Below are 15,000 nucleotides of genomic sequence, written 5' to 3'. Positions count from 1 at the left end.
GATTTTTCATCGGAAAGAGGTCTACGAAGACTTTTGGGAAAACGTCGACGTTTGCTGGCTTATTTGGCAAAGAAAAATAGAGTACGTTATAAGAAATTAATCGGTCAGTTGAATATTCGGGAGCAGTAATTTAATCGTTCAAATTTTTTTCTTGTTTTATTATTTTTTTAGTAGTCTTATAGTAGTCTTAGATTTTTCATTTTGATGAGCCTCGCTTTGAGGAATTCATGGAATAATCCATTTTCATGGAATAATGAATTAAGGAAGAAAGGATATGAGTCTACCGCTTACAAGAAAAGATCTCATGATAGTCAATATGGGCCCTCAACACCCATCAATGCATGGTGTTCTTCGACTGATCGTTACTCTCGATGGTGAGGATGTTATTGATTGTGAACCCATATTAGGGTATTTACACAGAGGAATGGAAAAAATCGCGGAAAACCGAACTATTATACAATACTTACCTTATGTAACAAGGTGGGATTATTTAGCTACTATGTTTACAGAAGCAATAACAGTAAATGCACCAGAATTCTTGGAGAATATTCAAATACCACAAAGAGCCAGCTATATTAGGGTAATTATGTTAGAATTAAGCCGGATAGCTTCTCACTTGCTATGGCTTGGACCTTTTATGGCGGATCTCGGCGCACAGACTCCTTTTTTCTATATTTTTAGAGAGAGAGAATTAATATATGATCTATTTGAAGCTGCTACAGGTATGCGAATGATGCACAATTACTTTCGCATCGGAGGAGTAGCCGCCGATCTACCTTATGGATGGATCGATAAATGTTTAGATTTCTGTGATTATTTTTTACGCGGAGTTGTTGAATATCAACAACTTATTACACAGAATCCAATTTTTTTAGAGCGAGTTGAAGGAGTAGGTTTTATTAGCGGAGAAGAAGCAGTAAATTGGGGCTTATCGGGACCGATGTTACGAGCTTCTGGAATACAATGGGATCTTCGTAAAGTAGATCCTTATGAGTCTTACAACCAATTTGATTGGAAAGTCCAATGGCAAAAAGAAGGGGATTCGTTAGCTCGCTATTTAGTACGAATTGGTGAAATGAGGGAATCCATCAAAATAATTCAACAAGCTGTAGAAAAAATTCCTGGAGGACCTTATGAAAATTTAGAAGTCCGACGCTTTAAGAAAGAAAATAATTCTGAATGGAATGATTTTGAGTATAAATTTCTTGGTAAAAAACCTTCGCCCAATTTTGAATTGTCAAGACAAGAGCTTTATGTAAGAGTAGAAGCCCCAAAAGGTGAATTAGGGATTTATCTAGTAGGAGATGATAGCCTTTTCCCCTGGAGATGGAAAATCCGTCCACCCGGGTTTATTAATTTGCAAATTCTTCCTCAGCTAGTTAAAAAAATGAAATTGGCTGATATCATGACGATATTAGGTAGTATAGATATCATTATGGGGGAAGTTGATCGTTGAAATGATAATAGATAGGGTAGAGGTAGAAACTATCAATTCTTTTTCGAAATTGGAATTATTAAAAGAAGTCTATGGACTGATATCGATTCTACCCATTTTGACCCTCCTTTTGGGAATAACAATAGAGGTACTCGTAATTGTGTGGTTAGAAAGAGAAATATCTGCGTCGATACAACAACGTATTGGTCCTGAATATGCTGGCCCCCTGGGCCTGCTTCAAGCTATAGCAGATGGGACTAAGCTACTTTTTAAAGAAGATATTCTGCCATCCCGAGGAGATATTTCTTTATTTAGCATTGGACCCTCTATAGCAGTCATATCAGTTTTATTAAGTTTTTTAGTTATCCCTTTGGGATATCATTTTGTTTTAGCCGATCTTAGTATTGGTGTTTTTTTATGGATTGCCATTTCAAGTATAGCTCCTATTGGTCTTCTTATGGCAGGATATAGCTCAAATAATAAATATTCTTTTTCAGGCGGTCTACGAGCTGCTGCTCAATCCATTAGTTATGAAATACCATTAACTTTTTGTGTGCTAGCAATATCTCTACGTGTGATTCGTTAAAATAGATCTTTTTCCTATAAAATCCATTAACTATTTATATTCCTTTTCTTATTTAGTATTTGGGTTGGTAAGTTAAACTAGATAGCTATATGAGTGAAACAAAACAGCTTATAAATTTGTAGTAAAAAGAAAAAATCTCATTTCCTACGTACAAGAAAAAAGTGGAAGTAAACATAAGCAGTGTAAACTCTTTATCCCAAGGTTGATATTTTTTAATTAGTCATCATATCTTGAAGCGGCCAAGAATAAAGGATTCACGATATGGAATTCCATTACTAGAATACTCCTAGTTATTACTATAACTTAATAATCCATAAGAAGAATCCACCAAAAGTTAGTGAAGGGTTAGGAACACTAAAGTACATAAAGGATTAGTAATGGAAAATCTAAAACATTAGAGATTTTTGCCCATAAAAGGAATCATAATAAGGACTTGCAATTTGTAGAAATTATCAAGTAGTACTTTCTTCGGATTCCGATCCAGAGTATGTTCCCATTCACTTGTTAAGGAAATGGCTATCAAGAACGAATTAACCCTTTATCCATTTTTTCTTTTTAAATACCCCCTCCCTGGGGAAAGAAGAATAGTAAAAAAGATATGGAGTGCACTAGAAAAAATTTTCATTATTTCCTTCCTCTATCCATATTCATGCAGAATTGCTCATGAACTAATACCCAACTCTTTCCATTTATTAATTGAATTCCTATAACAAGTAACAAGTGTTTTATTCCAAGATTAAGTTATTACTGAACAAAGAAAAATTTTCATTATATTATAAAGGATGAGATCAATTCGGAAGCGCTTTTTCTTATTCTAGCAGACGGAATTCCTTTGGTCTAATTTAGGACTTTCAAATCTATTTTATTTTATCTAATTCTATCTACGCCCCCGGGGCTAGGAACAAAACAGTCCTTTCCTTTTTCTGATCATAGAGAAGCCGTATGAAGCTAAGGTTTCATGTACGGTTTTGAAATAGCGGTGGGAACTGTGATGTTATCACCGACTATGATTATCTAACAGTTCAAGTACAGTTGATATAGTTGAAGCACAGTCAAAATACGGTTTTTTTGGATGGAATATTTGGCGTCAGCCTATAGGTTTTCTGGTTTTTTTAATTTCTTCTTTGGCAGAATGTGAAAGATTACCCTTTGATTTACCAGAAGCGGAGGAAGAATTAGTAGCAGGTTACCAAACTGAATATTCCGGTATCAAATATGGTTTATTTTATCTTGTTTCTTACCTAAATTTATTAGTTTCTTCTTTATTTGTAACAGTTCTCTACTTGGGCGGGTGGAATTTATCTATTCCCTATATATCCTTTTTTGATTTTTTCCAAATGAATAAAGCAGTTGGAATTTTGGAAATGACAATGGGTATATTTATTACATTAACTAAAGCTTATTTATTTCTCTTCATTTCTATCACAATAAGATGGACTTTACCGAGGATGAGAATGGATCAGTTATTAAATCTTGGATGGAAATTTCTTTTACCTATTTCCCTGGGCAATCTCTTATTAACAACCTCTTCTCAACTTGTTTCACTATAAATAAGATAATACAATAATAGTAAGAATATTTTCAACACAAAAGCTCTCTCAAACAAGAGAAAGAAACATATCTTTTTCATAGATATTTAGAATGAATATGTTCCCTATGGTAACTGGGTTCATGAGTTATGGTCAACAAACAATACGTGCTACAAGGTACATAGGTCAAAGTTTCATAACTACCTTATCCCACACAAATCGTTTACCTATAACGATTCACTACCCTTATGAAAAATCAATTACACCAGAGCGTTTCCGAGGGCGAATCCACTTTGAATTTGATAAATGTATTGCTTGTGAAGTATGTGTTCGCGTATGTCCGATAGATTTACCCGTTGTGGATTGGAGATTTGAAAAGGATATTAAAAGAAAACAATTGCTTAATTATAGTATTGATTTCGGAGTTTGTATATTTTGTGGCAATTGTGTTGAGTACTGTCCAACAAGCTGTTTATCAATGACTGAAGAATATGAACTTTCTACCTATGATCGTCATGAATTGAATTACAATCAAATTGCTTTAAGTCGGTTACCAATCTCCATAATGGGAGATTACACAATTCAAACAATTAGGAATTCGTCTGAAAGTAAAATAAACAAAGAAAAATCTTCGAATTCAAGAACGATTACTGATTACTAAACTTTGATTTTGTCTTTCTGTTATAAAAATCTAATAATTCTTTATTAAACTTTAAAATTAAACTATAAAGAAAAACGAAAAACTACTGCTTATTGGAAATTATTTCTTATTTTAAATCAGACTAGATTTTCGTGATATAATATAATTTATAACTATAAGTTTATACACAAAAAAATACCCTAATCCTTTTTTCCTTCCTTGAATCCTTTAGTTTTAGTCAGTTCATGAAAAATTTTATACTATTAATTTCTTTTTATCCATAATGGATTTACCTGGACCAATACATGAGATTCTTATGCTATTTGGGGGATTTGTTCTTCTACTAGGGGGTCTAGGAGTAGTATTACTTACCAACCCCATTTATTCTGCCTTTTCGCTGGGATTAGTTCTTGTTTGTATATCCTTATTCTATTTTTTATTAAATTCCTACTTTGTAGCTGTCGCACAACTTCTTATTTATGTGGGAGCCATAAATGTCTTGATCATATTCGCTGTAATGTTCGTAAATGGCTCAGAATGGTCTAAAGATAAGAATTATTGGACTATTGGAGATGGGTTCACTTCACTCGTTTGTATAACTATTGTTTTTTCACTAATGACTACTATCCCAGATACGTCGTGGTATGGAATTCTTTGGACTACAAGATCAAACCAAATAGTAGAACAGGGTCTCATAAATAATGTTCAACAAATTGGAATTCATTTAGCAACCGATTTTTATCTTCCGTTTGAACTCATTTCCATAATTCTTCTAGTTTCTTTAATAGGTGCAATTACTATGGCTCGGCAATAAGAAAACTTAGAAAAAGTACAAATTATAAGAATTGCAAATCTAAAATAAATAACTAAAGAATCACAATTTTGATTTAGTAAAATCCATCTACTGCCAACAAATACCTCCTTTTTTTTTTTTTTTTTTTTCTTTTGTTGTGTAATTGTTCTATTGTAATTAATTGAATCGGTTCAATTCTTGCCCTCATATTGAAATGAATCGAGATTGATAAGGAGTTAGTTAATGATGTTTGAGCATGTACTTTTTTTGAGTGTCTATTTATTTTCGATTGGTATCTATGGATTGATCACAAGCCGAAACATGGTTAGAGCTCTAATATGTCTTGAACTTATACTGAATTCAATTAATCTAAATCTCGTAACATTTTCTGATCTATTTGATAGTCGCCAATTAAAAGGAGATATTTTCGCAATTTTTGTTATAGCCCTTGCAGCTGCTGAAGCCGCTATTGGACTATCCATTCTTTCTTCCATCCATCGTAATAGGAAATCCACTCGTATCAATCAATCTAATTTATTGAATAATTAGACTTTTGAATAATTAGACATAGAATCCTCTAAACAAAGGCGCACATATTAAAATAAATAGAAATCAATACTATTTTCTTAGTATTATTTGAGAATATCCATTTTTTTTAGTAGATTATTGCATAGTATTCTTTTTCACTTAAATGAATTTTTGTATTTGTAATTCATTGATATTGCAATTTGAATATTGCAATAATTTATATTGAAAAGACGATAGCCAATTTATTGGCTAATTCGAATTCGTCTGTACAATTCGTAAAATTCTTTCTTATTTCTTATTTATTGTTGAAATCCAAAATTAAAGTCTCTTGGCTCTCTTCACGCTTTCTCACAAACAGATTAAAAAATAGATTTTTTTTTTTGAAGTTTGGATAAACCATTGCTTCGTCTGGTGTCTACAATACATATGACTCATTATAGTACTAATTTCATTTTTACCAGATCGAAAAATTTTATGTTGAAAAGAAAAATTTATAGATCCAATGTCACATTCCGTAAAAATTTACGATACATGTATAGGATGCACTCAATGTGTACGAGCTTGTCCAACAGATGTATTAGAAATGATACCCTGGGATGGATGTAAAGCCAAGCAAATTGCTTCCGCGCCGAGAACCGAAGATTGTGTGGGTTGTAAGAGATGTGAATCTGCCTGCCCGACAGATTTTTTAAGTGTCCGCGTTTATTTAGGGCCTGAAACAACACGTAGCATGGCTCTATCTTATTGATACGTTACAAAAAACTTCACTCGAATCGTCTGATTCCTCTTTACCGAAGAAGCCTGTGCTCGAAATAATCGAGCACGGGCTTTTCTGGTCAAAACGTATCTTGTCTTTATCACTTTATCATGAGTTATTTTCCTTGGTTAACAATACTTGTTGTTTTGCCGATATTTGCAGGTTCATTAATTTTCTTTTTACCTCATAAGGGAAACAAAGTCGTTAGGTGGTATACTATATCTATTTGTTTATTAGAATTCCTTCTAATGACTTATGCGTTCTGTTATCATTTCCAACTGGAGGATCCCTTAATCCAATTAAAGGAGGATTATAAATGGATAGATGTCTTCGATTTCCACTGGAGATTGGGAATCGATGGACTTTCATTAGGATCTATTTTATTGACAGGATTTATCACTACTTTAGCTACTTTAGCAGCTTGGCCAATTACACGGAATTCGCGATTATTCTATTTCCTGATGCTCGCAATGTATAGTGGTCAAATAGGATTATTTTCTTCGCGAGACCTTTTACTTTTTTTTATCATGTGGGAGTTAGAATTAATTCCTGTTTACTTACTTTTATCCATGTGGGGGGGGAAGAGGCGTCTATATTCAGCTACAAAGTTTATTTTGTATACTGCAGGCGGTTCCATTTTTTTCTTAATCGGAGTTCTGGGTATGGGCTTATATGGTTCCAACGAACCAGGATTAGATTTGGAAAGATTAATTAATCAATCATACCCTGCAACCTTGGAAATACTTTTATATTTTGGCTTCCTTATTGCTTATGCTGTCAAATTGCCGATTATACCCCTACATACGTGGTTACCAGATACCCATGGGGAAGCACATTATAGTACATGTATGCTTTTAGCGGGAATATTATTAAAGATGGGAGCATATGGATTGATTCGGATCAACATGGAATTGTTACCTCATGCTCATTATCTATTTTCGCCCTGGTTAGTAATAATAGGAGCGATCCAAATAATCTATGCAGCTTCAACTTCTCTTGGTCAACGAAATTTCAAAAAAAGAATAGCTTATTCCTCTGTATCTCACATGGGTTTCATAATTATAGGAATTGGTTCCATAACCAACATTGGACTCAATGGAGCTATTTTACAAATATTATCCCATGGATTTATTGGTGCTACACTTTTTTTCTTGGCAGGAACCGCTTCTGATAGAATGCGTCTTGTTTATCTCGAAGAACTGGGGGGAATATCTATCCCAATGCCTAAAATTTTTACCATGTTTAGTAGCTTTTCAATGGCTTCTCTTGCCTTACCAGGAATGAGTGGTTTTGTCGCAGAATTAGTAGTATTTTTTGGACTAATTACTAGTCCAAAATTTCTGTTAATGCCAAAAACACTAATTACTTTTGTAATGGCAATTGGAATGATATTAACTCCTATTTATTTATTATCTATGTTACGCCAGATGTTCTATGGATACAAGCTATTTAATGTTCCAAACGCAAATTTTGTGGATTCTGGACCACGAGAACTCTTTATTTTAATCTGTATCTTTTTACCAGTAATAGGAATTGGTATTTATCCAGATTTTGTTCTCTCCCTATCCGTTGACAGGGTAGAGGCTCTCTTATCCAATTATTATCCTAAATAGGTTTGCTTTTTTTTACTCGTCTGCTCTATTAATGCAGAAATAAGTAAAAAAGTATATAATGCAGAAATAAGTAAAAAAGTATAATTAGATCTATCTCGAATTTTTGAGAACCCTTTGATAAGGCGTTCAAGGGGTTCTCAAATAAAACATAAAAGTAAAAACCTTCATTTCATGAAGGTTTTATTTTATGTAATCATTTAGGTGTTAATGTAAACGAACCATAACTATGTAAGCCTATTCCTAATAGATTTATACCAAAATAACAAATCCAAATTATAAGAAATCCTATCAAAGCTATAAGTGCAGAATTCGTACCCTTCCAATTTGGATTTGTTCTACTATGTAAATAAATTGCGAATATGGTCCAAGTAATAAATGCCCAAGTTTCCTTAGGATCCCAATTCCAATAGGATCCCCAGGCCTCATTAGCCCATACTGCTCCACAAAGAATACCTACGGTTAAAAGGGTAAATCCTAGGCTAATGACACGATAACTCCAAGAATCCAAACGCTCCGTTAATTGATATTTGTAATAATTTGGAAATGAAGGGACAGAGGTTCTTTTTAAAGCACTTCTTTTTGCATAAAAATATTTAATATCACTAAAGAAAAATGTTTTATTTAAAACATTTTTTTTCTTTTTAGAAAAGAAATGGAAATTATTTCGAAATCTAATGATTAGAATAGCGGCAGATAATAAGGATCCGCACAAAAGAGTTGCATAGCTTAATAACATCATACTGACATGCATCATTAACCACTGAGATTGTAGAGCAGGTACTAGTATCGTGGATTGATGCATTTCAGTTAAAAGACCCGATGTGGCAAAGCCTTGCGTTAAAATAGTACTTGGCGTAGTTATTGTGCTTAAATCATTTTTAGAGTTCTGTATTTTAGGAATGGTATGAAGAATATACAGGGCCCATGAAAGGAAGATCAATGACTCATATAAATTACTTAATGGAAAATGTCCCGAGGAAGCCCAACGAGAAACTAAGAATCCTGTTATAGAGAAAAAAGTAACTATCATTCCTTTTTCTGACGAATCGCGTAATCCTCCAAGTTCACGAACTAATAAGGTTATAAAATGAATCGTAATCACAATTGAAATCGTTGAGAAAGAGATATGAGTTAGTATATGTTCTAAAGTTGCAAATAGCATAAGGGGAAGGTCCCATTACAAAATTGTAAATTTCGAATTGATTTCTAATCTATTGTATTCTTTTTCAAGAATGCCGCCACTCGGATTCGAACCGAGATGCTTGAGCACTGCTTCCTAAGAGCAGCGTGTCTACCAATTTCACCATGGCGGCTAACTTCAAATAATAGGTAACTTAAAAGAATAATAGCTATTATCTTGGGAATCGTCGATATTGGGAAAGTCCATAAAATTTAGGAACATTAGAGTTTTCATTAAAATAGACTTCGTTTGGTAGTATCGTTTCCATTTTTTTTTTTTACAATAAACTCTTGCTTTGCCCAATAGAAACACAAACACTGCTTGAAAGAGTTGGAACTTCTTTTTTCTAACTTGCAATTATAGAACTAATTTTTTCTAATTAATTTCCCCTTTACATTTTGAAAATTCTTTCAATACAATGAAAAAAATCCAAAAGGGTTTCTATTTAATGATGAAATTAAAATAAAATGGATAAATAGAAAAGGCTTTTTGGATTTTTTAAAAATTTCTAGAATGAAAGTCTTTATGCTCTTATTAATAAGATTTACTAACCTTATGATTTTGGAGAAGATAGGTGGAAGTTGTAAGTCCTATTGTAAGAATACTCCACTTTTCATAATTTTCCTAATAGAATATGAGGATTCTATTAGGAAAATTATGAAAAGTTCATTGATAGGAAAAGAATACTTAGCACACAGTATACCAAACAAAACTTTTTTTTTCTTGTATATATAAGATAAGAGGGGTTTTTTGTTCTAAGAATATTGTACCGAGTAATTCGACACATAAAAGTACATTCAAAGAAGAATCCAAATTATTAAATAATTGGAATTCTTTTTTGATAAGTCAATTCATATTATTCCAAAATCTTATTATTTGTTTGTTGCCCAGAAAAACCCTTTGGTTTTGGATGCTCATTACCGCTCGAAAATGATCTTGATTTTACTAAAGAATAAGATTGTACTATGGAAAAATAAGTCTTTTTCTTCCAAATATTTTTACGAATACGCTTTTTTGACATTGAAGTACGTTTTTTTGGAACTGCCATTCAAAAAGGAAATTACTTTTTTCTAGTTGTATGTGAAAGACATCTATTGCTGCAAATCAATCCTTCTTTCTTCTTTTTATTAGTATTTATACTTAGATACTGAAAGATACTTAAATTTTGAATTATTTTTTACTTCATTTTGTCTAATGCGGATAAGACAACAAGAATTTTTTAACATTTTTTCTTTATATATTTTATACTTTTTTTTTAATAATATAGAATATATAGAAGGGTTTCTCATTTAAATCTATTTATATCTATTTATATATCAAGTATACTCCATATATAGATATATGGTATGGAAGCCTATCCCCCATATAAGATAAGACGGGGGGATAAAAAGAAGGGAAAATGAAAATAGTTAATTAAGTTCAGAATGGTATTCCATAAAGGAAAGGAATTCCAATCAAAACAAAAAATACTGAGTCTCTTAAACAAGACATTCTAAAACTTAGGTAATTTATAGTCATTAGAATTTTAGTTCTATATGAAGTAAGGACTATTCGATAATTTCTTATAAACATAGGTTTTCATTGGAATTCACTCAATCAGTTAATTATGGAACAAGAGAGCTGTTTCATCTTTGTTTTAAAGAAATATAAAAATGAATTATGAATAGAAAGTAAAATGATTCCACTTTTTTTTTTTTATTTTTATAAATATCTTTATTTAGTTAATAAAATAACTTCGTTACCTAGTTATTTTATTAACTTTTTTAATTTAACCAACTAAACCCATTCTTAATTTTTAATTATTTCAATGAGATAAATTTTGGAAAAATTATGAATTTCAGTATTTTTTCTTATTCTTTTTATTTATTCTTTCAGAAAGAGATAAGAATTGGTTTGGTGAATCGGAAACAATTTTATAGAAAAATTGAAGTAAAAATTGAAGTAAAAATTGCAATTTCTTTTCTTATGGAACATACATATCAATATGCATGGGTAATCCCTCTTCTCCCACTTCCAGTTATTATGTCAATGGGATTTGGCCTTATTCTTATTCCGACAGCAACAAAAAATCTTCGTCGCATATGGGCTTTTCCTAGTGTTTTACTCTTAAGTATAGCTATGGTATTCTCAGTTCAACTGTCTATTCAACAAATAAATGGAAGTTCGATCTATCAATATCTATGGTCTTGGACCGTCAATAATGATTTTTCTTTAGAATTTGGATACTTGATTGACCCACTTACTTCTATTATGTTAATACTAATTACTACTGTAGGAATCCTGGTTCTTATTTATAGTGATGGTTATATGTCTCACGATGAAGGATATTTGAGATTTTTTGTTTATATAAGTTTTTTCAATACTTCCATGTTGGGATTGGTTACTAGCTCCAATTTGATACAAATTTATTTTTTTTGGGAACTCGTGGGAATGTGTTCTTATTTATTGATAGGCTTTTGGTTTACACGACCAATCGCAGCGAGTGCTTGTCAAAAAGCTTTTGTAACTAATCGTGTAGGGGATTTTGGTCTATTATTAGGAATTTTAGGTTTTTTTTGGATAACAGGTAGTTTAGAGTTTAGGGATTTGTTCAAAATAGCTAATAACTGGATTCCTAATAATGGAATTAACTCTTTACTTACTACTTTGTGTGCTTTTTTATTATTCCTTGGTGCAGTTGCGAAATCCGCACAATTCCCTCTTCACGTATGGTTACCCGATGCTATGGAAGGGCCCACTCCTATTTCGGCTCTTATACACGCAGCAACTATGGTTGCTGCGGGAATTTTTCTTCTAGCTCGACTTCTTCCTCTTTTCATATCTTTACCTTTGATAATGAGTTTTATTTCTTTAGTAGGTACAATAACACTATTCTTAGGAGCTACTTTAGCTCTTGCTCAGAGAGATATTAAAAGAAGCTTAGCCTATTCTACAATGTCTCAATTGGGTTATATGATGTTAGCTCTAGGTATAGGTTCTTATCAAGCTGCTTTATTCCATTTGATCACTCATGCTTATTCAAAAGCTTTATTGTTCTTGGGATCCGGATCCGTTATTCATTCAATGGAACCTCTTGTTGGATATTCACCAGATAAAAGTCAAAATATGGTTCTTATGGGCGGTTTAAGAAAATACATTCCAATCACAAGAACTACTTTTTTATGGGGTACACTTTCTCTTTGTGGTATTCCACCTCTTGCTTGCTTCTGGTCCAAAGATGAAATCCTTAGTAATAGTTGGTTGTATTCGCCCTTTTTTGGAATAATAGCCTCCTTTACTGCAGGATTAACTGCCTTTTATATGTTTCGGATATATTTACTTACATTTGATGGGTATTTGCGTGTTCATTTTCAAAATTACAGTAGCACTAAAGAGAGTTCCTTGTATTCAATATCCTTATGGGGAAAAAGGATACCCAAAGGAGTGAATAGGGATTTCGTTTTATCAACAACGAAGAGTGGAGTTTCTTTTTTTTCACAAAATATACCAAAAATTCAAGGTAATACAAGAAATAGGATAGGATCCTTTACTACGTCTTTTGGGGCTAAAAAAACTTTTGCCTATCCGCATGAAACGGGAAATACTATGTTATTTCCTCTTCTTATATTACTACTTTTCACTTTGTTCATTGGATTCATAGGAATCTCTTTTGATAATGGAGGAATTGGTAATGGAATAGCAGAGTTAACCATATTATCAAAGTGGTTAACTCCCTCAATAAACTTTACCCAGGAAAGTTCTAATTCTTTTGTAAATTCATATGAATTTATTACTAATGCAATTTCTTCTGTAAGTCTAGCTATCTTTGGTTTATTCATAGCATATATCTTCTATGGATCCGCTTATTCTTTTTTTCAGAATTTGGATTTAATAAACTCTTTTTACAAAGGAAATCCTAAAAAAGAATTTTTAGATCAAGTAAAAAAAAATATATACAGTTGGTCATATAATCGTGGTTATATAGATATTTTCTATACTAGGGTCTTTACCCTCGGTATAAGAGGGTTAACCGAACTCACGGAGTTTTTTGATAAGGGTGTTATTGATGGAATTACCAATGGAGTGGGTCTTGCTAGTTTTTGTATAGGAGAGGAAATTAAATATGTAGGGGGAGGTCGAATCTCGTCTTATTTATTCTTTTTTTTATGTTATGTATCTGTGTTTTTATTCTTTTTTCTTTCTTAAGTTAAGGAATTTACAACAAGTCTCTTGCAAAAATAACTATCCTATCCCCTTTCTACAATCTCTCTATATCCTTGTTACATAAGGTAAGTATTGTATAATAGTTCGGTTTTCCGCGATTTTTTCCATTCCTCTGTGTAAATACCCTAATATGGGTTCACAATCAATAACATCCTCACCATCGAGAGTAACGATCAGTCGAAGAACACCATGCATTGATGGGTGTTGAGGGCCCATATTGACTATCATGAGATCTTTTCTTGTAAGCGGTAGACTCATATCCTTTCTTCCTTAATTCATTATTCCATGAAAATGGATTATTCCATGAATTCCTCAAAGCGAGGCTCATCAAAATGAAAAATCTAAGACTACTATAAGACTACTAAAAAAATAATAAAACAAGAAAAAAATTTGAACGATTAAATTACTGCTCCCGAATATTCAACTGACCGATTAATTTCTTATAACGTACTCTATTTTTCTTTGCCAAATAAGCCAGCAAACGTCGACGTTTTCCCAAAAGTCTTCGTAGACCTCTTTCCGATGAAAAATCTTTTTTGTGTAATTCCAAATGTGAAGCAAGTCTCCGTATCTTATTGGTGAAACTGAATACTTGAAATTCAACAGAACCCCTGTTTTCTTCTTTTTCTTCTTTAACCATAAATCCAAAAATTTTTCTACCTCCTTTCTTTTTCATGTATTTTTCTGATCAGGAAAAATACAAAATTATGTCAGTTATTTTGAAGTTATTCTAATCTCGTACACACACAAATTTGCAATTATTCATCTACTACTGGAATTTGGATTTATTTTATCGATGCAAATTGGATTTGGATAGAAGGGTACATTCTTTCTAATATTTTAGATAGAAGAAATGTTTCTTCTATCTAAAATATTAGAAAGAATTTTGCTGATTTATTTATTGCTATATGCAATTTATGGAATTGATACACCATTTAATTGATATCATTTAGCAAAATGAAACACAGCATATGCATCCATCTTTTGGCTCGAGAATTTCACGGGATAGAGATATGGTATAAGAAATAGACTATTAAGTAACTCTAAATGAATTGTGGATACATCTGTATCCTTAACATACTGAAACGATTGTCATTATTCGTATCAAACCAATAGCGATTCATACAAGCTAAATCTTCTAATCAATGGTGGGCCAATAATGAATTTTTTTGCATATGTATTAAGACGCTTGGCCTGATTTCGAAATTGTCCAGAGTTTTATATGTTGTTTTCATTGCAAAATGATGGGTCTCCTTCCATAACTTTCCAATTACGAGTACGAGAATTGAAAGACATGAAAATTCTCAATTCTCTACGGCGTCTAGTAGATAGAAACAAGAAAATCAGAAGAATCTTTCTCTCTATTCACTATCATTCCGCGTCTTCGACTTCTATTAGTTTCTTTTCTTCTTTAATGCAATAGCTATAGTTTGATATAAGAATCCATTTCTCAAAGTAATGGAAACCATTCTCTTATAGGAAATGGTTCGAAAATCGCTATTCCACCTTTTAGGTATCGTGAAAAGTGATACCTGTGAAGATCGTGCATTTCAGTCAAATTCAGATCCGTTTTTCGAGTCCATGATATAATATAACCAAATTGGATAGATCTTCCACCTGTTTAGCTAAGAAAGAATAGATACAGAGGTGGATAATAGATCGATATGAAGATCATGAGCTGCCCCATAATGAAATCGCCAGTAGTCGCGAATATCTCCTTCTTCCCTAATCCAAGA

This window comes from Triticum urartu, unplaced genomic scaffold (assembly GCF_056163025.1).
Source record: "Triticum urartu cultivar PI428250 unplaced genomic scaffold, HENAU_Tu73 scaffold1, whole genome shotgun sequence".
Classification (NCBI taxonomy): domain Eukaryota; kingdom Viridiplantae; phylum Streptophyta; class Magnoliopsida; order Poales; family Poaceae; genus Triticum; species Triticum urartu.
This window is presented reverse-complemented; position numbering follows the sequence as displayed.